Source organism: Notechis scutatus, chromosome Z (genome assembly GCF_049901735.1).
Source record: "Notechis scutatus isolate UNSWTSFEM ecotype Mainland chromosome Z, rNotScu1.2, whole genome shotgun sequence".
Taxonomy (NCBI): Eukaryota; Metazoa; Chordata; class Lepidosauria; order Squamata; family Elapidae; genus Notechis; species Notechis scutatus.
Genome location: NC_142025.1, coordinates 47,067,653 through 47,092,850, shown reverse-complemented (window position 1 = coordinate 47,092,850; position 25,198 = coordinate 47,067,653).

Sequence of the window (25,198 nt, the reverse complement as noted above, 5' to 3'; positions counted from 1 at the left end):
TGTACACGACCACCACATGTGGTAGAATGTTCCTTCTTTCTTTTTATACTTCCAGCATTTAGGACTCATGTTGGGAAACATCTTTGCTAATCTCGAAGGGGGTAGGTGCCATCTATAAAACATTTTGTAAGCATTTTCCTTATATGATTCTGATTTTGTAATTTTATTTTTTATTTTAATTATTATTTAATTTATTATTATTATGTTCCAAATCTTCTCCCATTCTGATAAAGTAATCCTACGGCCTATATTCCTACTCCAAGTTATCATATTACCTTTAACTATTTCTTCCTGTAATTCTATCTCTAATAAATAATTATAAAATTTTGTTATATTTTTTTTAATCTGGGCCTAATAGAATTTTATCTAATTGCTGTGGTTTATTATAGATTCCAAACTCTTTCAAGTCCTGTCTATATCTATTCTGGACTTGGAGATATGCCCACCAGTCAATTCGTAACCCTTGTTCCAGAAGGTCTTGCCATCATTTCAAATTTCCTTGTATATCCAATAAATCTTTATACTTTAACATCTTATTAATATCCAAATTGTTCGGGGGAATCATTGCCTCCATTGTTGAGAGCCAGATAGGGATCTTTAAGTAATGTTTTTCCTTATTTTATTCCAATTGGCCAATAGAGAATCTCTAATTTTAATTTATATTTTAACCATTATCTTTATGTCTTTTAAATAGGCTAATAACTTTAATCCTTGTACATTTCCCCTGTTTCTTTATTTCCTGTTTCTGTCCCTTATAACTTCTTTTCTTTTTTATCTTTATTTTTTATTTTATTTTTATTTATTTGATTTGTCAATTGTTTACAAGATAATAGGTATAAGTATAAACATAATTATGAATACATGAAATGGATACATATAAGAAAAATAAAAAAAACAATAGGACTGGGACAGTAGGCGCGTTGGTGCGCTTATGCACGCACCCTACAGACCTCTTAGGAAAGGGGTGAGGTCAATAGTAGACAGTCTAGGTTAAAGTTTTTGGGTTTGGGGGAAGAAACCACAGAGTCAGGTAGAGTATTCCAGACATTGACCACTCTGTTGCTGAAGTCGTATTTCCTGCAATCAAATTTGGTGCGGTTTACCTTGAGTTTGTATCTATTGTTTGCCCTTGTATTGTTATGGTTGAAGATGGAGTATTCATTGACAGGTAGGACATTGCAATGTATGATTTTACATACTATACTTAGATTGGACCAAAGGCGGTGTAGTTCTAGGTTTTCTAGGTCTAGAATTTCAAGTCTGGTGGCATAACGTATTCTGCAATGAGTAGAGGAGTGGAGAACTCTTCTTGTGAAATATTTCTGGACTTTCTCAACTGTGTTAATATCAGATACATAATGCGGGTTCCAGACTATGAGCTGTATTCATGTATTGGTCTAGCAAATGTTTTGTATGCTTTAGTTAGTAGTGTGATATTATCAAAGAAAAAGCTACATAAGATTAGGTTAACAACTCTTAATGCCTTTTTGGGTATGTAGTTATAGTGGGCTCTAGCACTTAGATCATTAGAGATGAGTACTGCAAGGTCTTTAACAGAGTTTGGATCAACAAAGTCTTGACTATTCAGCTTGTATTTTATTTTCTGATATGTAAGACAGAGCATTTATTTGTTGAGATTTGAAGTTGCCATTTGTTTGACCATTCTGATACATAGTCAAGATCTTTTTGAAGGGTAGCAGTATTGTCTGTGATATTGAACAGCTTTACATCATCAGCGAAAAGAACGCAGTTGCTCTTAATATGATCACAGAGGTCATTTATGTAGAGTATGAAGAGAGTTGGTCCTAGAACACTGCCTTGGGGGACATCACTATTGACAGGTACAGAATTTGATAGGACACTCCCAATTTTGACCATTTGTTGTCTGTTTGACAGGAATGCTTCTATCCAGTTATGCAGTTGTCCAGAGATACCATAAGATTTTAGTTTTAGGAGTAGTTTGTCATGTACCACTGAATCAAAGGCTTTACAGAAGTCTATGTAGATTGCATCTATTGCTTTGCCCTGATCGAGTTGTGTAGTCCATATGTTTTTGCAGTGTAAGAGTTGCAGATTACAGGATAGTTTTTTTTTTAAATCAAATTGTTTATTAGAGAGTAGGTTGTCTCTAAGTGGAGGATAATGGATTGGTTAATAATTGATTCCATGACTTTACAGGTGACTCAGCATAAGTTGGTCTGTAATTTTCAACTAGGCTTGGGTCTCCCTTTTTAAAGATTGAGAAGACTGTGGCTTGTGACCATAAGTTTGGCAAGCAGCTGGTCCTGAAAGATTTTTCAAAGATTATGCTTAGAGGTTCAGCTATGGCAGTGGATAGCTTTTTTAAGAAGTAGGCACATATTCCATCCAGTCCAATAGATAGAGATGGTTTTAGAATGCATAGTGCTTTTTCAACATTGTCTTCTGTAAAATCGATATGCATTTGATCATTGTAGTTGTCTGTGGTTCGACTAAGAAATAGTGGGCATGATCCATTGCTGTTTACAAATACTGAGCCAAAGAATGTGTGAAAGAGGTTGGCTTTAATGGTGTCATCATTACAGTCTTTACCATTAGGTCCTTTCAGGGGTGGGATGGACCTTGAGTCTTTTAATTTGTTGTTTACAAAATTGTAGAAAGCACAGGTGGAATTGGTGTGTAAAAGTTTTTCCTCTTGTTTAATGTAATAATTGGTGCATTCAGTCTTTATCTGGTGGCATAAGTTTTTGTATCGGCTTTTGAAGTTGGCAATGTGACCAGATTTGCTTTTCCGCCAAAGTAATCTCTTTTTGGATTGAATCTCCCTTATTGTTATGGGTAATCTTTTTTTTTTCTGGTTTTGGGAGTTGTTATTGGTACATATAGCTTGATGACTCTTTTGACTTCAAGTAAAAATATGTTGTAATGGTCTTCAACAGTATTGCATCCATTGAATAGAAATTGCCAATCAAGAGATGTCTATGTCTGTAAGATCATAGTTAGCTCTTTTGAAGTTATAATTGGGGATCATGTTGTTGTGAGACAAAAGTCAATCATGTTATGGTCCCTGTTGGAAAAAGGTTCTCTAATTTATATTCCGTAAATTGAATTCAAACTATTGCAGAAGATGAGATCGAGGCAGTTAAGTTTAGTATTGTTGGTTACTAGTTGTTCCAGTCCCAGATTTGTTACAGCATTGTAGAAGTTTGCATGTATGGATTCAGTTTTACATTTGTTTAGGATCCAGTTAATATGAAGTAGATTGAAGTCACCAAGAAAGATAAAAGTGTGTGGGCAGAATGTTGCCCACGTTAGTAGTAAATTTAGCTTGTTTACATGTTTGATGTCATAATCAGGGGCTCTGTAACATAGTAAGAATCGAAATGTGATATTTAAGTACAGTTCACAAACAATGGTCTCAGGAAGAGCAAGCTCCTGGGTAACTTGGATGTTTTTTAGATGTAAGGACTTTTTATAGAAGATAGCAACACCACCTCCTCTATGGACTTCACGATCTGATCAGTAAACATGATAGTCTCTTACTGTGGTAATGGAGTCAAGGAAAGATGCGTTGAACCATGTTTCACAGACAAATATGATGTCGAATTTAGCCGTATTTAGTAAGAGGAGAAATTCAGGTATTTTATTCACAAGGCTTCTTGCATTGAGTAGCTTGCATTTAAGGCCAGTTGTAGTTTGAATTGAAATAGTTACGGGCATGCATGCCTAGTCTGGGGTGATGGTGGATTGGTTGAAGTAGGATGCTGAGTTGTGGATTGTGTGACTTACTTTTGATATAGTCAGCATGGTAGTCAATGTACAGGTCCTTCTCTCCATTGTCTAGACAGTTTTTGAGTTCTGTGAGGAGTTCACAGGAGCGGACACATTGCTGTTCAGTTAAGTCAGGGTGAGAACAGAGGTTCTTATGGTTGGTGTTGCTTTTGGCGAGTGAATTTATAGTATAAATGAATTTACGTTTGCTTGATTCATTTTTGCAAATGACCCTGCAGAAGTGTGGAGCCACCGAGCCATCTCTGTTTTTGAACTCTGGGCCGATGCAGGAAATGTCAAGTATTTCATCAGGGGAGATGGTTGATCCTTGATAGTCACTGATGATATTGCAGACAATTGTGATGTCATCATTGTCATTGATGTCCTCTAGTCCAAATAAGATGGCATTTGGATGCTTCCGTTCACGCTCAACAGCTTCTCTGATGAGGGTTGGGATATCATCATTAGTTGGATTTATGGTTTTTTGTGGATTGGGTTGCAGTTGTTGTGTAGAGATGTGGTTTGTAGCTATTAGATGTTCGGGTTTTTATGTTGCATCTTTTTTTTCAAGGTTAGTTAATCTTTCTTTTAAAATGTCCAGGGGTGCTACTATGGTGTCAAGGGATGTTATTTGTGGTTCTATGGTATCAACTCTTTCAAACGTGGCAATATATTTGTCCAGTTTGGGTCTGCATGATGGGCAGAAATATTTAAATGCATGGTTGGATGATTCTAGGAACTGAATTATTTGCTTGGGTAATCCCAAGTAGCTATGGTGAGCATAGTTGTCACATAGAGAACATTTGGTGGAATTTTCATTATCCTTTAGAGTTTCATAGCATATAAGGCATGTCTTATGCTTCATTGGTGGGGATTTCTTTCTCTTTAGGATGTATTTGACATTGGATTTTTCCATGGCATGGTAGGTTTGTTGAGATAGTACATTCATTAGATTGCTTAATGAAACAATTTTGGTTAATCAATATAGCCAATATCACAACAATTAATCAATTACAATAATATCTCCCGTCAAATAATTTTGCTAAGCAACAATCAGCCTAATCAATTAATTACACTAATCGCTAATCACACTGGTCAATTAAATTCACTAAATCACTAATTTTACTAATCAATTAAATTACATGAATCCTGATCTTTTACACTAATCAGTATTCACACTATTTGCACTAAACACTCTAATCACACTAATCAATCAAAACAATAAATCAATTAAACCATTGATAAATTAATTATTTTATAGAAATTGATTATCTAATCATTGATATAGGTAATGAGGTAGAAAAGTTAGAAGTTTTGAGGTAATGAAGTAATTGGTATTAAAGTAATGAGGTAGTATTGAGAGTCAGCAAGTAAAGGGTTAATTGGTTTGCTAGCTGCTGATATCTGAGAAGGACTTTTCAGCTGACAGGAAATCTCCGCTCAGGGAGTCTTTACCCAGGGAATCTTGGTGAGGTAGAGGTGGAAGGCACGTGGTTTGTTTTTGTTTGAAATGGCTTCAAAGTGATTGATTTTTGGTGATTTAAATGGAAACTGAAGGGTCTATCGATTCTCCGTGAGTCTCCTCATGGAGAATCTTTCCCCTCTTTTTCTCACCACCCTTTTTGTCCACCTCTCTTTCTGATTTTTCCCTTCTGTAATCCTCTCTTCTGCTTCTTCCTAATGGTGTGTTTACTTTTCAAACTATTCTTTTTTTTAGTTGTTTCCACAAATCTTGAATTTTTAACTCCTTCCCTCACTTTTCCATTTTACCCACATTGCATTTTTTGATCATTAAAGATGGCTTCTTCTTTGTCCAACCCTTCTTGTTCTTCAAGCGTTTCTTGTTTTTCATAGTTCAAAATCTCCATTTCTAAGAATTGAAGTTGGAAGCCAAAGGATCCTCCTCCCTTTTGCAACTCTTCTTTCATTTTTTTAAGTTCCATTTTAATTCCTCAAGGAATACAGCAATTTTAAACACTTTTAAACAACCACCCAATTAATTTTAATTCAAACCACTAAAAATCCAACACCCAAAATTTCAAAAATCACCAAATAATCCAAACTGTTTCTTCTTTCTTCTTTCTTCCAGTTTTCCTTTCTGGGGGCTCTGTTATCTTTTAACAAAGTTTCAGCTACAACATATCCTTTGGAAGTCTTTTTAAAGTTTCACTGTTAATTCCGTTTATTTCCAGGTGGCACTCTCTGTTGTTTCCAAGTTCAACTCTTTCTTTTTTTTCTCCTCTATTTTCCTCCTTTTAAGGGCTTTAGAGTATCCAGAAAATCTTTACACTTTAAACCTTTGACACTTTAATTTCAGTTTAAAATTGCCTGTTAGTGTCAAAGTAAATTAACACAAATTTCTTACTTAAATTTCTTCTTTTTTAACATTCAAAGCTGATTGTAACTGTCAATATGAGAAAGGAAAAAAAATCTTTTTTCCTTTTCCACTCTTTTCCACCACTTTAAAAATCTTTTTTTCGGAACAACACTCTTAATACTTTTAGTTCCTGGGTACCGTACATAGATGCTGTCTCTGCTTAGCCCGGTCTGTCAAGCTCTCCCCTTTGTCTTCCCTCCTGCTCAATCTTGTCCAGTTGGGTTCCTCTTTGAGGTGGCCATTTCTGACCACCGCTGCAACCGCCTTCGGGAAAGGGAGTAATGGCCAGCCGAGGAGGAGAGATGAAGCTCCCCTCAACTCAGCTGGCAGTCTCCCCCCTCTTTGTTGCCTCTACGGGGTGGCTTCAGCCCCGAATCCAAAAGATTGGGGTGCTCCGGCGGCAAGTACAGATCAAAACCACACACAATTGTGGATTTTGGTCCATCACCGAAGAAGCCCAAACCAGAAGTTTTCTACTCCTATGCTGGTCAAAAATATATTTGCCACAATATTTATAATACAAAGTATCATCATCATCATCATCTCCTTTTTATGATCCCATAATCCCTTGTGGGGTGGAGTTTGAGCAACTAAATGGAGCAGAGTGTTTATTGGCCAGATGCCCTTCCTGTCATTAATGTGGAATTTTATTCAGCAGATAAATTATTATTGTGCCCAAACAGAAATATCTGCCTCTACCTAGGATTGAGCTCAAACCTCCTTATTGTGAGGCAAGAGCTCCACCTCTAGGCTACCGCACCATTTGTAACAAGCAAAGTATCTTTTACCAAAAAAGTTTACAATTACAAACAGTATGCAATTGATACTGAAGAGGCATTTAAGAAAAAGATAGCTTCTAAATAGCAGGCCCTTGCTGAAGTTCTTATGGGATGATACTATGCAAAATAAAACTCAAACATAGATTGGTTGATGTAAAAGTAGGGTGAAATCTGATTAGAACTTGGATGAGAAATGATCAAAAGTGGAAGATTTTCTGGGGAGGGCAGAGCTGATGTTGCGACGATACGACAAGTGATCTTGGGGCTCCAGGACCACCGTCGATATCTCCGCAGCTGGACGGTCCATCTGGACCCGAACCATCCGATAGAAATGGTGGCAGAGGAGGGCTCATCCTGCTAATCCCAGGGACACTGCAAAGTCCCTGGTTGATCCAGGAGAAGCTCTCTTTTCCGGCTGTGGAGAAGCGGCCATTGAAGCTGCTGAAAGTTGGGACAGCTCCAGAACGGAAGAAAGCGAGAAAGAAAGTGTGTCGGTTTGGTGAGATATATTTTTTTAAATACACTTTATTGATTTTACAATTAAAATAGACCAACAACACATACATAAATGTAAGAGAGAAAAAGAAAGTAAAAAAAAATAGAAAGAAAAAGATAGAAAACAATTTAAAACATTTTCATCTTCAACAGTTTGTGAGACCTCCTTTTTATCCTTATTTTATGCCATATACACAATTAATCCTTATATATATCTGTATATCACTACTACAAATCTATCATATCTTCTTTTGCCTTTTAGTGTGAAATCTATCTTTGGTCTATCCATTTGTACCAGCAGTTCCAGCTGTCGTAATATATTGAAGTATCTTTATCTTTTAATGCCAAGGTTAATTTGTCCATTTCTGCACAACTTGAAATTTTTTGAATAATCATCTCCTCTGGTGGAACATGAGGCTGTTTCCAACATTGTGCAAAAGCCAATCTGGCTGCTGTCAAAATATGTATTATTATATATTTCACTTTTCTTGGTAGTTGTTTATCAAAGATCCCGAATAGAAAGGACTCTGGTTTTAATTCGACCTGTTCTCTTGTCATTTCCTCCAGCCAATTTCTAACTTTTTGCCAATATTTTTGAGCTTCTGTACAAGACCACCACATATGGAAGAAAGTTCCCTCTTTTTTTTTTTTTGCATTTCCAGCAGTTCAGACTCATATTGGGGTGCATTTTTGCTAATCTCGAAGGAGGAAGGTGCCACCTGTAAAACATTTTATAGGCATTTTCTTTGTATGCTACCGATTTTGTGATTTTGTTATTTCTACCGCAGACCTTTTCCCATTCTGTTAAGGTGATACTACATCCTATATTCCTACTCCTTTAACAATTTCTTCCTCTAATTCTACCTCTAATAAATAATTATAAAATTTTGTTATATTTTTTTTTTGCCTGATCCTAATAAAATTTTATCTAATTGTTGGAGGGTGAGATTTCTCTGTGGCCCACCAAAATTTTCTCATGGCCCACCAATGGGCTGTGGCCCACCAGTTGGTGATCACTGGATTAAGGTATAGAAGAACCTGAAGATTGTTATTGTTGCAAGTGACCTGTCAATCTCTTCCTATCTAATTGGATTAAGGTGTAGAACAGCAGTCGCCAACCAGTGGGCCACGGCCCACTGGTGGGCCATGAGAAATTTTGGTGGGCCGCAGAGAAATCTCACCCCCAGAACACTCCACAAAGCAATTAACCCAGGCTGTACAGAAACACAAAGCTGTGCCACCCACGTGGCCTGCGGGAACCCTCCCTGCCCACTCACTCCTTACCCGATAAACTTGCCTGCTAAATTGCTATTTTTCCTTTTTCCGACCATCATCTGTTCTGCTGTGCTGGGAGATTTAGATTAGCTAGGAAGCAGGAAATGGTTGGATTTCTTGCTTTCTAGCTAGTCTTTAGATCTTGCTCTCAGCACAGCTGAACCTCCCTTAGGACTGAAGTTTTGCTTGCAAGCAAATTCAGTGCAGACTCACGGCAAGCAAATTTCAGAGACTGAGCTAGCCAATGGCAGATAGATAGATCACTGAATGATTCTGTGAGCAACTCAATCTGCCTGCTTTGCCTGATTTGAGGTAAAAATTGCTCTTTTTTATAAAAAATTCAATATTTACATGCATTGTGTGTTGTGAGTTAATTTTGTGAGTTTGCTTGCACGCAAATTTAAGTGAAAGACTGAGCTAGCCAATGGCAGATAGATAGATCTCTGAATGAATCTGTGATTCTGTGAGCAACTCAATCTGCCTGCTTTGCCTGATTTTGGGTAAAAGTTGCTCTTTTTTATAAAACATTCAATATTTATATAAATATTTATAATATTTACATACAAGCCATGCCCAGCCAGTCACATGACCACCAAGCCACACCTACAAATTAGGCCACACCCACAGAACCGGTTAGTGGTCCCTGGGATCTAAAATTATGAGTTTGGTAGTCCCTGAGGTCCAAAAGGTTGGAGACCCCTGGTGGAGAAGAATCTGAAGATTGTTACTGTTGTTCATGATTTGTCAACTGCTCCCTATATAAGTGGATTAAGTGTAGAAAAACCTGAAGATTTTTTATTGTTGCTTGTGACTGTTAGACTATTGAACAGATCTGCAATTGACTGGAAATGAGTAGGAAGATAACTGCTATAGGTTCTTCAATACCAACTTCTTCCTCTTCACCATTTGGAGGACAATGATCAATACAGATGATGTTACAGCAGGAGAAAGAAAGAGAGAAGGACAAAGAGGTTACATTACAGATGATTATGCAAGGAATTCAAAAAATAGAACAGAGAAGATTGAACAAAGAACAGAAAGAACAAATGAAAAGATTGAGAATATTGAACAAATAATGATATTGAACAAATGAAGTATGAGGCTAGATTCCAAAAAAAATGAAGAAAAGGATGACCAAAGAGACAAGAAAATTGGTGATGTTGACAGCAGATTGAGTGTGGTCGAACAGGATAAAGTGGGATTCTAGGATGGGAGATTGACAGGGCAGAATTTTATCTTAGATTCCAAAATATAGAAGAAAAGGGAGAAAACCTGGCAGAAATACTGATAGATATACTGGCAGATGCTTTGGAGATAACTAAAGAAAAAATGATGGACGGAATAGATGAGGTATTCTGTGTGTTTACAAGATATGCAATGAGAAACAAATTACCTAGAGAAGTCCATGTAAGATTCATGAAGAAAGCAATTAAAACTCAAATATTACAGAGTGCAAGAGAGAAAACGTTGAAATATAAAGGCAAGGAGATTGTGCTGCTGAAACAAGTACTGAGGAGAGTGAGAGAGATGAGAAGAGAAGAGAGTATCAATTTTTGACAAAAATGTTAATTAAGAAAGGTGTGAATTATAGATGATCTTATATTTACATGGCAAGAACAAAGACACAGCATAGAGACAACTGAAAAAATGGAAGTATTTTATGCAGAATACTGTAGAGCAGTGGTTCCCAAACTTTTTCAGTCCACCGCCCCCTTTGTGCTTATTCTTGGTGCCCCCCAAGAATAAACTTATTCTTGGTGCCCCCCACCCAGGGGTGGGATTTAAATTTCTGTGGGCATGGCCTAATTTGAGGGCGTGGCTTGCTGGTCATGTGACTGGGTAGGTGTGGCTTGCTGGTCATGTCACTGGCTGGCATGGCTTGCTGGCTGGGAGTGGCTTGCTGGCTGGGAGTGGCTTGCTGGTCACATGACCATGTAGGTATGGTATGGTGATCATGTGCCTTGGTGGGCATGGCCAGGTGACTGGCAAACCAAATACAAGTGGTCCTCACTTAATGGCCGGTTGTTTAGCAAGTGTTCTAATTTATGACCTGCCTCCCCAGAGCTACTTGACCTGTTTTTGGAGTTTTGACAGCCATGCACACACATGCACACACACTCCCTTCTAACCCTGCTGGAGCAGGTCATTGGACTAGAATCGGCAAAGCATCTCTGATTAGAGTATACTAGTGAATAAAATCTAATCAGAGATGCTTCGCTGATTTTTGTTTATTTGTTTTATTTGTATTTCTTTATTTTATGTTGCATTGACATGTGTGTCCCTTCTTGTGCACAACCCAGAAGCTTTGGGATTCTTTGCAGCAAAAATTACCGACCTCTGGTTTTGCTCCACTTTTCAAATGTGTCACAACTGCCGCATTTTAGGTGCTGGCCCTGCAGGTCCACCCCATTGAGCCTGCTGCACCGGTGGGACCTGCCCAAGCAAGTCTGAGCGAAGCAGTGCACCAAGTCAATGGGGTGAGCCTGAGAGAGGGAAAGAGAGAGAGAGAAAAGAAAGAGAGAGAAAGAGAGAAGGAAAAAAGAAAGAGAAAAGGAAAAGAAAGAAAAAGGGACAAAGAATGAGTGGGGGATGGAAGGAAGGGACAGAAAGAAAAAGAAATAAAGGAGGGAAGGAGGGAGGAGAAAGATAATGAGATATCTATTCTAGCCCAATCACCTGCTCCAACAGGGTTAGAAGGGAGTGTGTGTGTGTGTGTGTGTGTGTGTGTGTTCTCCTTGTAATTTACCAGTACATTTTGGTTTTGTCTTCTTCAGAATTGGCACTGTAATACATTGGGGAAAAGTATTTTTTTAGGATGGAGATCTGGTCCACGGGATCCTGTTTAAAGCCTCAACAAAATGTGAGAGCTTCTTGGCCATGTCTTAGCCATGTTTTGTCCACACAGAAATATCCAGAAAAAAAAGGACATTATAATTCAAATGGATACAATTAAACATAAAATGGGGTTAATGGAAAAAGAAGAATTAGCACAGAAAATTAAAAGTGCTAAACAGAACTATTTTGAAGATGCAAATAAACCAGGTAGATGGTTAGCATATAAAGTTAAAAAAGAGAGAGAAAAAGATAATGCAACTGATAGATGATCAAGGAAAGATCTGCTATGGAAATGAAGAGTAGAAAAAAATCATATAGGACTATTATGGAAAAGTATATGATCAAGAAAATGTTTAGGTGGAAAATATTAAATAATACCTGCAAAAGGTGAAGTTACCCCAGATACCTAAGGATATTGAAATTATGTTAGAAGGGAACATAACAATGATGGAATTATCTGAGGCATTACAAAAAACAAAATAATGGAAAGGTACCAGGCCCAGATGGACTACCAGCTGAATTCTACAAGACCTTACAGGAATCTTTAAGTCTCCAATTACTTGAAGAGATGAATGAAGTCATGTTAAAGATGGAAATATCTAATTCATGGACAGAGGCTTATATTACTCTTGTACCAAAGGAGGATGCTGACCCACAACAAATCAAGAATTACAAACCTATTTCTCTGCTGAACTCAGACTATAAAATTTTTGCTTCAATAATGGCAGAAGACTTAAAAGATATCTGAACAGTTTTATACATTATGATCAAAATAGATTTCTGCCAGAGACAAATTAAAGATAATATGAGAATAATTCTGGACACCTTGGAATATTACAAAGCACATTTGGAGAAGCAAATGGCCTTGATATTTTTAGATGCACAAAAAGCCTTTGATAATGTGAACTGGCAGTTTATGTTATTACAATTGGAGCAGGTGGGCTTTGGTGGGAAATTTATCCAAGACATTGAAGCAATATTATATAGAATCAATTATTAACCAATCCATTATCCTCCACTTAGAGACAAACAACCTACTCTCCAATAAACAATTTGGTTTCAGGAAAAAACTATCCTGTAATCTGCAACTCTTACACTGCAAAAACATATAGACGACACAACTCGATCAGGGCAAAGCAATAGATGCAATCTACATAGACTTCTGTAAAGCCTTTGATTCAGTGGTACATGACAAACTACTCCTAAAACTAAAATCTTATGGTATCTCTGGACAACTGCATAACTGGATAGAAGCATTCCTGTCAAACAGACAACAAATGGTCAAAATTGGGAGTGTCCTATCAAATTCTGTACCTGTCAATAGTGGTGTCCCCCAAGGCAGTGTTCTAGGACCAACTCTCTTCATACTGTACATAAATGACCTCTGTGATCATATTAAGAGCCACTGCGTTCTTTTAGCTGATGATGTAAAGCTGTTCAATACCACAGACAATACTGCTACCCTTCAAAAAGATCTTGAATGGTCAAACAAATGGCAACTTAAAATCTCAACAAATAAATGCTCTGTCTTACATATTGGCAAAAAAAAAAATCAGAAAATAAAATACAAGCTGAATAATCAAGATCTTGTTGATGATCCAAGCTCTGTAAAGGACCTTGGAATACTCATCTCTAATGATCTAAGTGCTAGAGCCCACTGTAACTACATAGCCAAAAAGGCATTAAGAGTTGTTAATCTAATCCTATGTAGCTTTTTCTCTGGTAATATCACACTACTAACTAGAGCATACAAAACATTTACTAGACCAATACTCGAATACAGCTCATCAGTCTGGAACCCACATTACATATCTGATATTAGCACAGTTGAGAAAGTCCAGAAATATTTCACAAGAAGAGTTCTCCGCTCCTCTACTCGTTGTAGAATACCTTATGCCACCAGACTTGAAATTCTAGACCTAGAAAACCTTGAATTATGCTGTCTTCGGTCTGATCTAAGTATGGTATATAAAATAATACATTGCAATGTCCTACCTGTCAATGAATACTTCAGCTTCAACCATAACAACACAATAGATACAAACTCAAGGTTAACCGCACCAAACTTGATTGCAGGAAATACGATTTCAGCAAACAGAGTGGTCAATGTCTGGAATACTCTACCTGACTCTGTAGTTTCTTCCCCAAACCCCCAAAACTTTAACCTTAGACTGTCTACTATTGACCTCACCCCTTTCCTAAGAGGTCTGCATAAGCGCACCAATGTGCCTACCGTCCCTGTCCTATTGTTTCTTTTATTTTTCTTATATGTAGCCATTTCATGTATTCATAACTATGTATTCATAACTTATACCTATGTATTCATAACTTATACTTATTATCTTGTAAGCAATTGACAAATCAAATAAATCAATAAAATAAAAATAAAATATATCATAGACAATCTGTAAAGGTAATGATAAATGGAGAGTTAACAGAAAATATTGATATTAAGAAAGGAACTGGGCAAGGTTGCCTGTTGTCACCTCTGTTGTTTGTGCTGAAATTGGAGGTACTAAGTAGAAACGTTAGAGAAGATAAAGAGAATAAAAATCAAGAAAGAAGAATATTAACTACAAGCATTTTCAGATGATCTGGTTTTTATTTTGGAGGATCCATTAAAAACAGTGTCTAAATTGATAGAAAAGATTGAGGAATATGGATATGTGGCAGGCTTGAAAATGAACAAAGACAAAACAAAGATTTTGACGAAGAACATAGTTGAAAAACAAAAAGAGAGAGACTTTGAAGATCCAGGTCATAAACAAAGTTTATGACTTTAGGAATATATTTAACAGCTAGATGTGGTACACTTAAAGAGGATAATTATTATAAACTCAAACAACAGATTGTGACAGACTTGGCAAAATGGGAAAATTTGCAATTATCTTTAATAGAGAGAATATCTACAATCAAGATGAATATATTACCAAGCATTTTATATCTCTTCCAGACAATTCCAATGAAATTAGAGAAAGATTATTTTCAAAATTTAAATAAAATAGTATTGAAATATATTTGGCAGGGAAAGAAGGTGAGAATCAAATTAAAATTATTACAAGATTCTAGAATAAGAGGAAGCTTTGGCTTACCCAGTTGGGAGATATATTATCAGGCAACAATATTGATGTGGGTTAAGGAATGGATAACATTAAGGAATATTAGATTATTGACGTTAGAAGGTCATGACTTGTTGCTGGGATGGCATGCCTTCTTATGGTACAAGCGGTCTAAAACACATGGGTACTTTAGGAGGCACTATATATGAGAGGCTTTATTATTAATATGGGAGAAAATTAAAAGACAACATTATCTAAAAATACCAGCCTGGTTGTCAACTATTGAAGTATTTGCATATCCAGTAATTTATAAAATGGAACAAACAGTTAAATATGGCAAAATACTGAATGAAAAGGGTGAACTTAAATCTATGCAAGAATTAGAGGAACAAGAAATAAGGATGAATTGGTTTTCATATGTGCAAATACATTCTAGATATGATCAAGACTCTAAAACAGAAGGTTTTTATTATAAATTAACTGAATTAGACAAAATCTTGACAGGTACTGATGAAAAGGTGATTAAAAATTATATGGATATTTATTAGAGGTTAAACTAGAAGAAGAACAAGTTAAAGAAACAATGATAGCTCGGGGAAAGAATTTTGGATAAACTTAGAGAAATGGCAAAAATTATAGTTTCGAAATTATAAAATGACAATGTCAACAGCACATAAAGAGAATTTGTATAAGATATTTTACAGGTGGCAAATACCCCCAGCAAGAATAGCAAGAACAAGTCGGAGAAGTGTTGGAAGCATCATCAGATACCTGGGTCATATTATCAAATGTGGTGGACATGTGCAGAAGTTAAAAGATATTGGACTAAAATCCACATGATTGGAGAAAATGACAAAAAAGCACATAGATTTAAAACCAGAGATATTTTTATTGGGCATTATATCTGAAATAAAAAGTAGAGAATTGATATATTTGATTGTAAATGTATTAACAGCGGCTAGAATTGTATTTGCCAAAAACTGGAAAAATAAGAAAATTCCAATGGAAGACAAAGTTATTAAGAAAATAATGGAGTGCACAGAAATGAGTAAATTGACATTTGAAATTAGAGAGCAAGAAGATAAACTATTTTATAAGATATGGGATGTATTTTATCAATGTTAGATAAAAAACAGGGAAATGAAATATTTTATAATACTCTATAAGTATAATAGAATTGTAGAGATAAAGTAAGGTAAGGATACATTATTATTGAATAGAAATAATAATGATGAAATAAATGTTATAAAGTAGGCCAAGTAAAAATGGTGATTTGCTCACATACAATGATGGAATATTAGTAACAGTCTAGCCATTAACAATGATAATAATATAAATATATATAGTTGATTTATAATATGAGGATTAATTTAAATTAGGAGGGAGACTTCAGAGATTGTGCACAAGAGATTTGTACCAACTGACACACTGTATGTAATTGAAAGATGGTTTTATGTTTTATGTTTATGTTTTGTTTATGTTTGTGTAAAAAATAAAAAACTTTTCAAAAAAAAGTGGAAGATTTTCCCAAGAAAATGTGAGTTCAATAAATCAGTAAAATAACTTTTGCCATTTTTGTTGAAATGTTTGTTGGCTTATTACTTTTTTACTTGTCTCTGCAGGAATTTGGACTGGATTGGTGGCAGGATTAGTTTTGTTGATTGAAATTGCAATGACTATCCTTTCAAAGGAGAAATTGCCAAGAACACAAGTAAAGCTGTGTACAATCAAGCTCTAAAATGGAAGAAAACAAGGAGAAAATGGACTATTTACTTGGTTATGTTTTTAAATCTCACTTATCAACAAGAAGCACATGAAATATTTCAGTCCTAGATTATTTTAAATGGAAACATCAAAACATAGGAAATTGCTTCTGTAGGGCTAAATGCAATCTGTAATATGAAAAACATTACACACATAATCGAACACTAGTAAAAATTTAGTGATTCAGGGAAGAGCTGTAGTTTTTAACAAAACATTTAAAAGGGTGAAATGAACACTACCTTACATATATACTTCTGGGAACTTATTAATATTACTGGCAAAAGAATTGAATACAAAAATACAAAAATATTTAACTTTTAAAACCTATATTTTTAAAAAAATGACTCCCAGATGCCAATGGATTCTATATTGCTGAATTTTTTCTGTTAAAATGATTTTGCATGATGTAGAAAACTTAAGTTTGCAAGAATGGATCATACTGTTAGTCAGATAATCTCTTTTGCTTCATTATGCTTTCCATCTTTTATCTTTATCTTTTATTGATTATATAGTAATTTATTTGACTGTTGCCAATAGTCATTCAAAGTTGGCAATGTGATGATGCTAATGCTGATATTGATGACCATCTTCTTTTAATAGCTAGAATTTATGTTTCTTGGGTTAGAAATGACAAGCAGGAATTTCACTTTCTAAATATACATTGGTCATGACATACACTATCAAACAAAAAATAACAATAGCTGCACATTCCTGACACATCCAATAACAAATCTTAAGCATATATCAAATGGAACTATAGAATTTGTGGGAAGATTTTTAGGATCAGTGTTTATTCAGTTATTCCAGATATGAAAGACCTTGTTTCCAATCCAAATAAGCAGTTTATCACCACTACCATTTTCTTACCAGCCCTCCTGCAATTTTTTGAAGTTATTTACATTGACCTGCTCTGACCTACAATTTGTGGTTCAGTAATGTGGGAAAAAATATCCATCTGGTTCAGTTCCAAGTTGGGAGAAAGAAACTGGAAACAGAGAGGCTGATTGGAAAGATGGTTTATTAATAAAGCAGAACCACATGTGATTCTGGGCAGCTGACAAAATAGAGTTGAGAATGGGGGGGGTTAGCTTCTTTGGGCTTTGTATTTGAGCTTCCTGTTCTTATGCAAGAACATGTCCTTTAATATTCTATTGGCTGTTGTCAGATTCCTATGGGATCGTGTAGGGTTATGTAGGGGTCATAGCTGGCTCTATAGACAAAAGAGGAAATGCAAATCTTAGGTGCTGGTTGCAGCTAATCTGATCAACCTTTGGCTTATTGTTTATCTGAGCCCCCAGGTTTCTGTGACTTTGAAGTTTGGACTGCAGTGAAGGAGCTTTGTTCTGAAATGATATAGGGCAATTCCTATTGTGGCTAATGGCTTTCATCCTGTGTTGGATCTTGTGTGAGGGGCTTCTTTCTAATCCTATTATTCTGCCTTTGTTAGTTGTGCTGCAAGGAGTTTCAAAATATCCTGTCTTGAATGAATTGCCAAATCTGAATTTCTAAAAGCTGGCCTCCTCAGTTTCTGCTTGGGGCAGGGAGACTTAAAGAACATGTTTCTCCATTTCTCCCTTTGGGGAAATATAATATCTTGCCTTTTTAATATTCCTCAAAATATTTCATTCTTCTGGAGGGGGTGGGCTTCCCACAGTAAGTCTCCTTACAATTGTGTAAATTTGTAAAATTTCTTATGTTCCTTATAAAAAGGGTAGGAAAAACATGCCTCTTTCATAGAAATACTGGATATCATAAATTTGGAAGGCAAGACCCAGCCAGGTATTAGCTTAACCTTGCAGTATTGGTGAGGGTTGGTAATTGAGGAATGACTCTGAAATGGCAGAGAATGAATTTCAGTTTTGCATCTAGCTCATGGTTTTGTTCATTCAAATACTGCTGATTTGAATGCCAAGTATTTTTAATACCCTAGCCAACAGTTTTGCTTCCTAAAAACTTTGACATGTTTATACTGTGGTATTTCAGGCAATCATCTGGAAAAGTCATTTGCATGACTGGAACTCTTTCTGGAAAGAAGGTGATATAGCTCAACCATGTGCATTGTGCAACCACGTGACTTGGCAAGCAAAAATCTGTTCGCTATTATGTAAAGCAGAGCATTAACAAAGCAATTGTCCCAATGGATACTATGCCATGTTCATGACATTTAAACTTCAGAGCTTTCATTTGGGAACAAAAAACTAGAAACTGCCAGCAGCTAACAGCACCTGTTTCTTTCTTTCCCCGGTGGCTGCCTTTCTGACTGACAGAGGCAAAGGCTCTGACTTTCTGCTGATTGCTATGTAGAAAGAAAATATTTATGACCATCCTGGTCCGATATGACCTGAGGGTTGAATTCTAACTTAAGAATCCAAAACAAATATATTTTACTCAGTTTAAGAGTAGGGATATATGAGACTACAGTATATCTCTACTGAATGAGTTTTTAAATGTGGACTTTACATCCCCAATGATTAAATTCCTTTTCTACATATATAATTGTATTAGTTTATAATATAATATACAAAGAGAATACAAAAGCAAATATTAGGGAAATTAGGGAAGTAAAAAGGTAAGTGAATAGTGGGGGAAGGAAAGGGGAAGAGAAATAGATTGACTTCTTTGGTGCAGTTCAATAAGGCAATAAGATCTATCCTCAACTTTTTACTTTTTCATAATAATAGAAACTAGCCATTTCTGTAACAACAAATTTATTTAATCGGTGAAATCCAAGGTCAAAGTTTCATCTTTTTCTTCCTCAAGCACAAAGTACAGAAGTGGTTTCCAAGTCAAAGTAAAGGTATTTGGTTTTTTCCCCCTTTAATCAGAGCAATCAATTTAGCCATCTCTAACTCCATCGTTTTTTGCAGCCATTCATACATTGTGGGGGTCAAGGTAATCTTCCATTTTTGGGTATAGAGTAGCCTTGCTGCCCATTAAATTCCTTTTTTAAACTTAGCCTAATCTACTTGACTCAGCTGATGAGAAGACAAAAGTTATTTCTTTTCTAAAATCTTTTCTTTACATCTCTTTGGATAGATCATAAAATATAAAAAGATTCTCTTGGAAGGAAGAGAGATTAAACAGTTCATACAGGTCAAAGGATATGACTTTTCTTTTTGTAATCAGTGTCATCCAGAAATAATTATTTAATAGCATCTGCAGTTATTTCCTCTATTCTGAACAAAAAGGATCATGTTACATATTTTTAAAGCTCTGGTTCCACAAAAACAATTCAATAATGTTGGCTATACATTCTCCATGTAAGACGTTGCATGTTTTGATATTCCAAAGAAAAGAGCAAAACTATTTTTATTAGATGTATTCAAATGTGATAATAATGACTTATATACAAAGAAATACAATGAAATAGTAAAAAGGGCCTAAAAATGAAGTGAAGTGCAGAACTACAGTAGATAGTTCTGCTATATGTTCAGAACCTAATCAATGTTATATAGAAAGGAATATATATATATATATATATATATATATATGTATGTATGTATGTATGTATGTATGTATGTATGTATGTATGTATGTATGTATTATAAATAATTTTTAAACCAAATATCTAAGGGAATCAAGAGATCTAAGAGACATTTCCATTTTTTTTTCAATTCACGGTCATGCAAGAGAGAAAATGGCTTGGTCTATACCTCAAGTAAAATTCAACACTCTTCTTCTCACCTTATTCTAAAGGTCTGTTTGCAACTAGATGTATGGAGAACTCACATGGGCAAATAGCCCACCCAATAGAGAGACTAAAATTTCTTCCATTTAAAGGACAGGAAGAGGGATGGTGACACATTCCAGCATGCTGGATCAGGACTCTATTAAGTTTAGGGATAAAAAAGGGGGCAGACAATATGCTTGTGGTTTACTTTATTTTCTAAGTTGAATATCTCCATTCTTTATTCTGTCTTCAAAAAGGAGCATTCAAATCCCATGGCAAAGAATACTGCTTTTGTGAAATCTATCAACAATACTAAGAAAAAGGACAAATCACTCAGGAATCCATTGTCTCAGCTTGGAGTAAATGCCAAGCATAACTCTGTGTTCCAAATTGTGTTTCATAATGTTAGTATTGTAGGTCCTGAACTGTCCTATTTGAAGACATTGATTCAAGAAATATAGATTTTCTATGAAAGGATTTACTAATGATAGGATTCTCTATATAGATAAAAAATTTCATTCATTATAGTTCATCTGTACCACTTACCCTCTGAAAGCTCCATTTCTTATGTTTTCTTTGCACAACACATACATGCAAACACACATGGAGAGAATTCCCAGAATTATAGGGTGGATTTGTAATATAGGAAGTTCTGCCTTTCTTTGAATCAAAGCTTGTCCTATCAAATTCATTTTTGACTGGCAGTGGATCACTAAACTTGGTGATTTATCATGGGAATCCTGGCATGTAAGAGATGTAAGGATGAAAAAGGAAATTTTATATCTACATCATCCCATGTACTTAATTCAAAAGAAGTATTTGTTTATTTTTCTGTATTAGCAGTCTGTTGTGGTTAGCCGGCAGCAGGTGCAGATGGCTGAGGAGAGCAATGACTCTGATGAGGGGCCAGGACCATCAGGGAGTGGACTGCTACCTTCAGAGATTGTGGGGGCTGGCAGCAGTGACGAGGAGGTTCCCGAGGAGCCTGTGCAAGTGCACGTGCATGAAGGATTACTCAGAGGAAAGAACAATTACAGCAGCACAGGTGACTCGGGAGTAAGGCTGCAAGGTAATGGCCCCTCCCTCAAGAGGATAAAAGCCAGGTTTGGAAAAGCGTTCTTTGCAGATAGCAAAGAAGTTCTGAAACTCAACAGGTGGACATCTTAGTTCATGTTTGGAGAATTTTGTAAATTAGTTCTTATCTCTGGATTTTTGGCAGCCTTGACAAACAACTTAGCAAGGCTCTTTATGGTCGGAGCTAATTAGTGAAAAGCAGCCTTCAGAACAGAATTTGTTATTAAACCTTAAAAGGTGGGGGCTGCTGCCTTTGTCTGCATTTGTTCTTTGGGAACCTGGTTGGGTCAGAACACAGTCCATCTTTGAAGAAGTCATGAAGCATTCTCATTCCCCACTGAATTTTATGGTCACAACAGAACCATGCAATTCATCAGATTAAAAAATAAAGTCTCACCCAAAATAATCTAATGATCTTCCAACATGGATTGGATTCTTTATCTTCATAGTCAGACATCCACCGATTATGACATACTGATAATTTTAGCATAAATATATTCTCCATTTGATTTTCTTTGAAGATTCAAGATTATTAATTGGTTTCTTCTTCACCAGTAGTGTATTTGATTATGCCTGAGGTAGAAAGCTGAGCTCTTTCACTAAGCATTTTATTTTGTCTGGAAATCCTGGCATTTTTCTATATTCATTCAACTGTCAAATATGGAGTCCAGCTTTCACATTACTGTTCTGCAACTTCAGCCTATTTTAGTTTAATAGGCAAAGCTGGATCATATGAGTGCAACATTTTGGCCTAACTTTTGATTATTTTGGACAATTTTCAAATAGCAGATTGATGTATTTCTTGCTATCAACTGGCAAAACAACTTCCTGCTCATTGTCAGAGATTTCAAACACTGCCCTGCTGATTGTTTTAATCATCAGCTATCATTTCATGTAGGTGTAATTTCTTGATTATGCCAGACAACAAACAGACATCATACGAATGACACTACCACAACAGTAAGGCCTTCGTTAGTATGGGAGGAATATACTTGTTAATTTTTTCTAAATGGAATGGAGGAATGTACTTGTTACTTTTTCCAAATGAAATGGAAAGGGGGAAGGGGAAAGGAAAGGAAAAGGAATTCTAATCAGTAGTCTGTGGGTGGGAACCAAGCCATAAAGTAGGCGAGCTATTAAACCGAAATGCAGAAATAGGTCTTCTAAAAGTTCAAACTACTTTTCAGCTATAGTTGCTTAAACATTGAAGTTGATAGTTCTTAGAACTACCATAGGATATCACAGATGGGTGAAACCCTCATTTGTTCCCTGTTATTTTTATTTAATAAAGTTTCTAACCTGAAGAAAAATCTGACAAAGATTGCTATTTTTAAGCAGAACTGCAGAAACCTCACCACAATATTCTCTAAGTCTCTAAAAAGAATCCCAATAACTATGATATGGGTTTCTACAATTTGGAGGTAGGAAACATACAAAACTATAAAGTAAATCTTAAATTAAATTTAGCATAGTTTCAAAGGGATAAAGAAAGCCTTACAAGCCCAAAGAAAAAAATTCAGGCTCTGCCCATATATGTGACATTTCTCTGATTGTTTTATAGCTCAGTCCTTTCCAACATATTAAGTATAACCCCAAGCCATCCATCCAGTATCATTTGGTAGGTGGAATTGGCTCCTCCTTTCATAATTGCTGACTTGTTGGGTGGTTAGAACTAGCATATCACAGATGGGTGAAGCATTATCCAACAGGGCAATAATTAGTATCTCTAAAAGGGACAGGCTTTTTACTGCTCTTCCATTTTCTATAAAATTTAGAAAAGAAAAAAGAGTAATAAGAAAGCAGAAAGAAGAAGGATCTGAAGACTTAACTCAAGATCCTGACATTTCCCTTCAAGGAACAAATGCTGCAGAAGATAATCAAAACTACAAAGTTTTTACTAAACTAATTTTATTTGGAATCTTATGTATGTAATTGTTCCCTTTCCTTGTTTTCCCTTTATTTTCATTTTCCTAACAAAATTCTTTTCCCAATTACATATTTCATTTTAGTTTTAGCGGGGAATTTCTCATTTAAATTTTCTCCATAAACAAGGGGAACATACATACTTTTTAGGTTTCAAGACTGACATAAGATTTGTAAATTCTGTAATTGTGTGCTCCTATATTCCTATAACTGAGTTGGAGTCTTAAGGTTAAGAATTCTCCAGACTAAGGAATGTCTGACTGGCCGCAGACTGAATAATTTGTATTATTTTTATTGATAATTATCTTTATTGAGAAACTCTTGGAGGAAGAAACCTGGTAGGGAGAAGTTATCCTCATTTTCATTTGTAACCCAAACTGTGAAATAATTACTTACATCCAGGTAGTTTTCTTGGCAACAATATGAAAGAAGTTTGTTATTGGTTTTTTAAATATTGTTTTTCACTTCCTAGACTAGCCGAAGATCTAACATTGCCTTCTTTTTTCTCATCAAAATAATAATTAGGTCCATGTCAGGCAGGTTCTTTGCTTTCCAAGGGCTGAATATATCAAGCTGTAGGAAATATTTTGATGTTTTATTACAGCACACACCTTTATTACAGACAGAAATGTTAATCTATTCTCTCCACCCTTTTAGGACTTGCAAGTTGATGTTGCCATGCAAATACTATACATCTAATACTCAGTTCTTTAATAATAAGTTCAACCAAAAGTCTCAAAGCATTCGAAGTGATATATAACTTTTGCCTTTTTCTAAATGTTCTTACTCAAGTTGGGTTGAGGTGCTGTCTTGTTTGGTTTTTCCTCTTTTAATTGCTACCAAGCTCCTAGCAAAGCTCCACACTATTCACCATAACTTGTGGTCCATAGTCCTTTTGCCTGCTTGTAATAGCTGCAATCTCCAGCCATTACCTCTGCTTCTGCATGGCAATTGTCAGTCTTTTTTCCTGTATACCCCTCTCTATCTTAGCATTTGCTTTTGTAAGCTAGGGCTTGGATGGGGAAGCTGCTTCTGAATGTCAGCACATTTTTGAAAATGCCTCAGTTCTTACAGGCAGCTGGAATGCCAGCTTGGATGCTTATGAGTAAAGTTGTGAATGAATAAATGTACAGGAGAAATGGGATGGGAAGCATTTCTGCCTGACTGCAGCTACCTCATTTTGACTCTCTTGCAGTCCAATTCTGCTTAACACATTTTGTCGTGTCCGTCGAGAAAGGAAGCTCGGAGTCAGTGACTTGGTTTCAGCTCTTTATTGGCTCCTGATACAGCTTAAGCTTGAAGGGAAAAACTGCGGCTTTTATTCCCGAGCCGCGGCGGCTGCCAATGACACCGCTTGAATCTCCGCGATTAGTTTCCACCAATCGCGGGGGATTCGCAACGGACCAATCAGTGCGGCTCGCTCGACCAATCCGATCGCCGCGCGCCTTAACCAATCGCGACGCGGGCTCACAGTATGTAAATTGACTTGTACAGAACACCCCTCCCCTCTTGGTTCGGTCCTACGTAACGTAGTCCCGTGGTAGGCGGGGCTTCGTACTTGTCTATTTGACTTGCGCAGCTTAGTTGTTGTTTGGTTCCCGGCCGGTTCGGTCGGGACTTCTGTTTCTCTTGGCCCTGTCGATGGAACCCCCTGGAAGGTGTCGCTGGGCCTCTTGTTGCAGCTCCCTCCCGGTCTACCCGGGTTGGTCGAAGCTGCGACTTTCGCCGCTCCTGCCTGGTCTTTCCGGGCTGGTTGAGCTGGCCTGGCTGTTCCTTCCTGGTGAGACTTCGGGCTGGCTGTTGACTGGTGAGTATTGCTGGTTAGTTCCTATTTGATCCTCTGTATCTTCCCTCCCCTCTTGGTTTGTGTTATCGGGGTCGTCTGTGTTTGGTTGCGTGTCGGTTGTGTTTTTTGTTCTTGATCTTATTTGATCGATGTGGCGTTTCCATGTTTGTCCGTCGGTTGTCTGTAGTCGGTAGGAGTGGGGTCCTGTCAGTTGGGTTATAGTTGCCGGTACCCATAGTGGGTCTCCGGTAAGGTTTTTTGCATAGACTGCGTCGCCTGGTGCAAAAACCGGTGCTTGCTAGATGAGTCCGGGGGTTTTTCCGGGTTGTATGTGGGGTGTAGTCTGTCGAGTGGTGACCTTAGTTTTCTCCCCATTAGTAATTCTGCCGGGCTTTTGTTAGTCGTTGTATT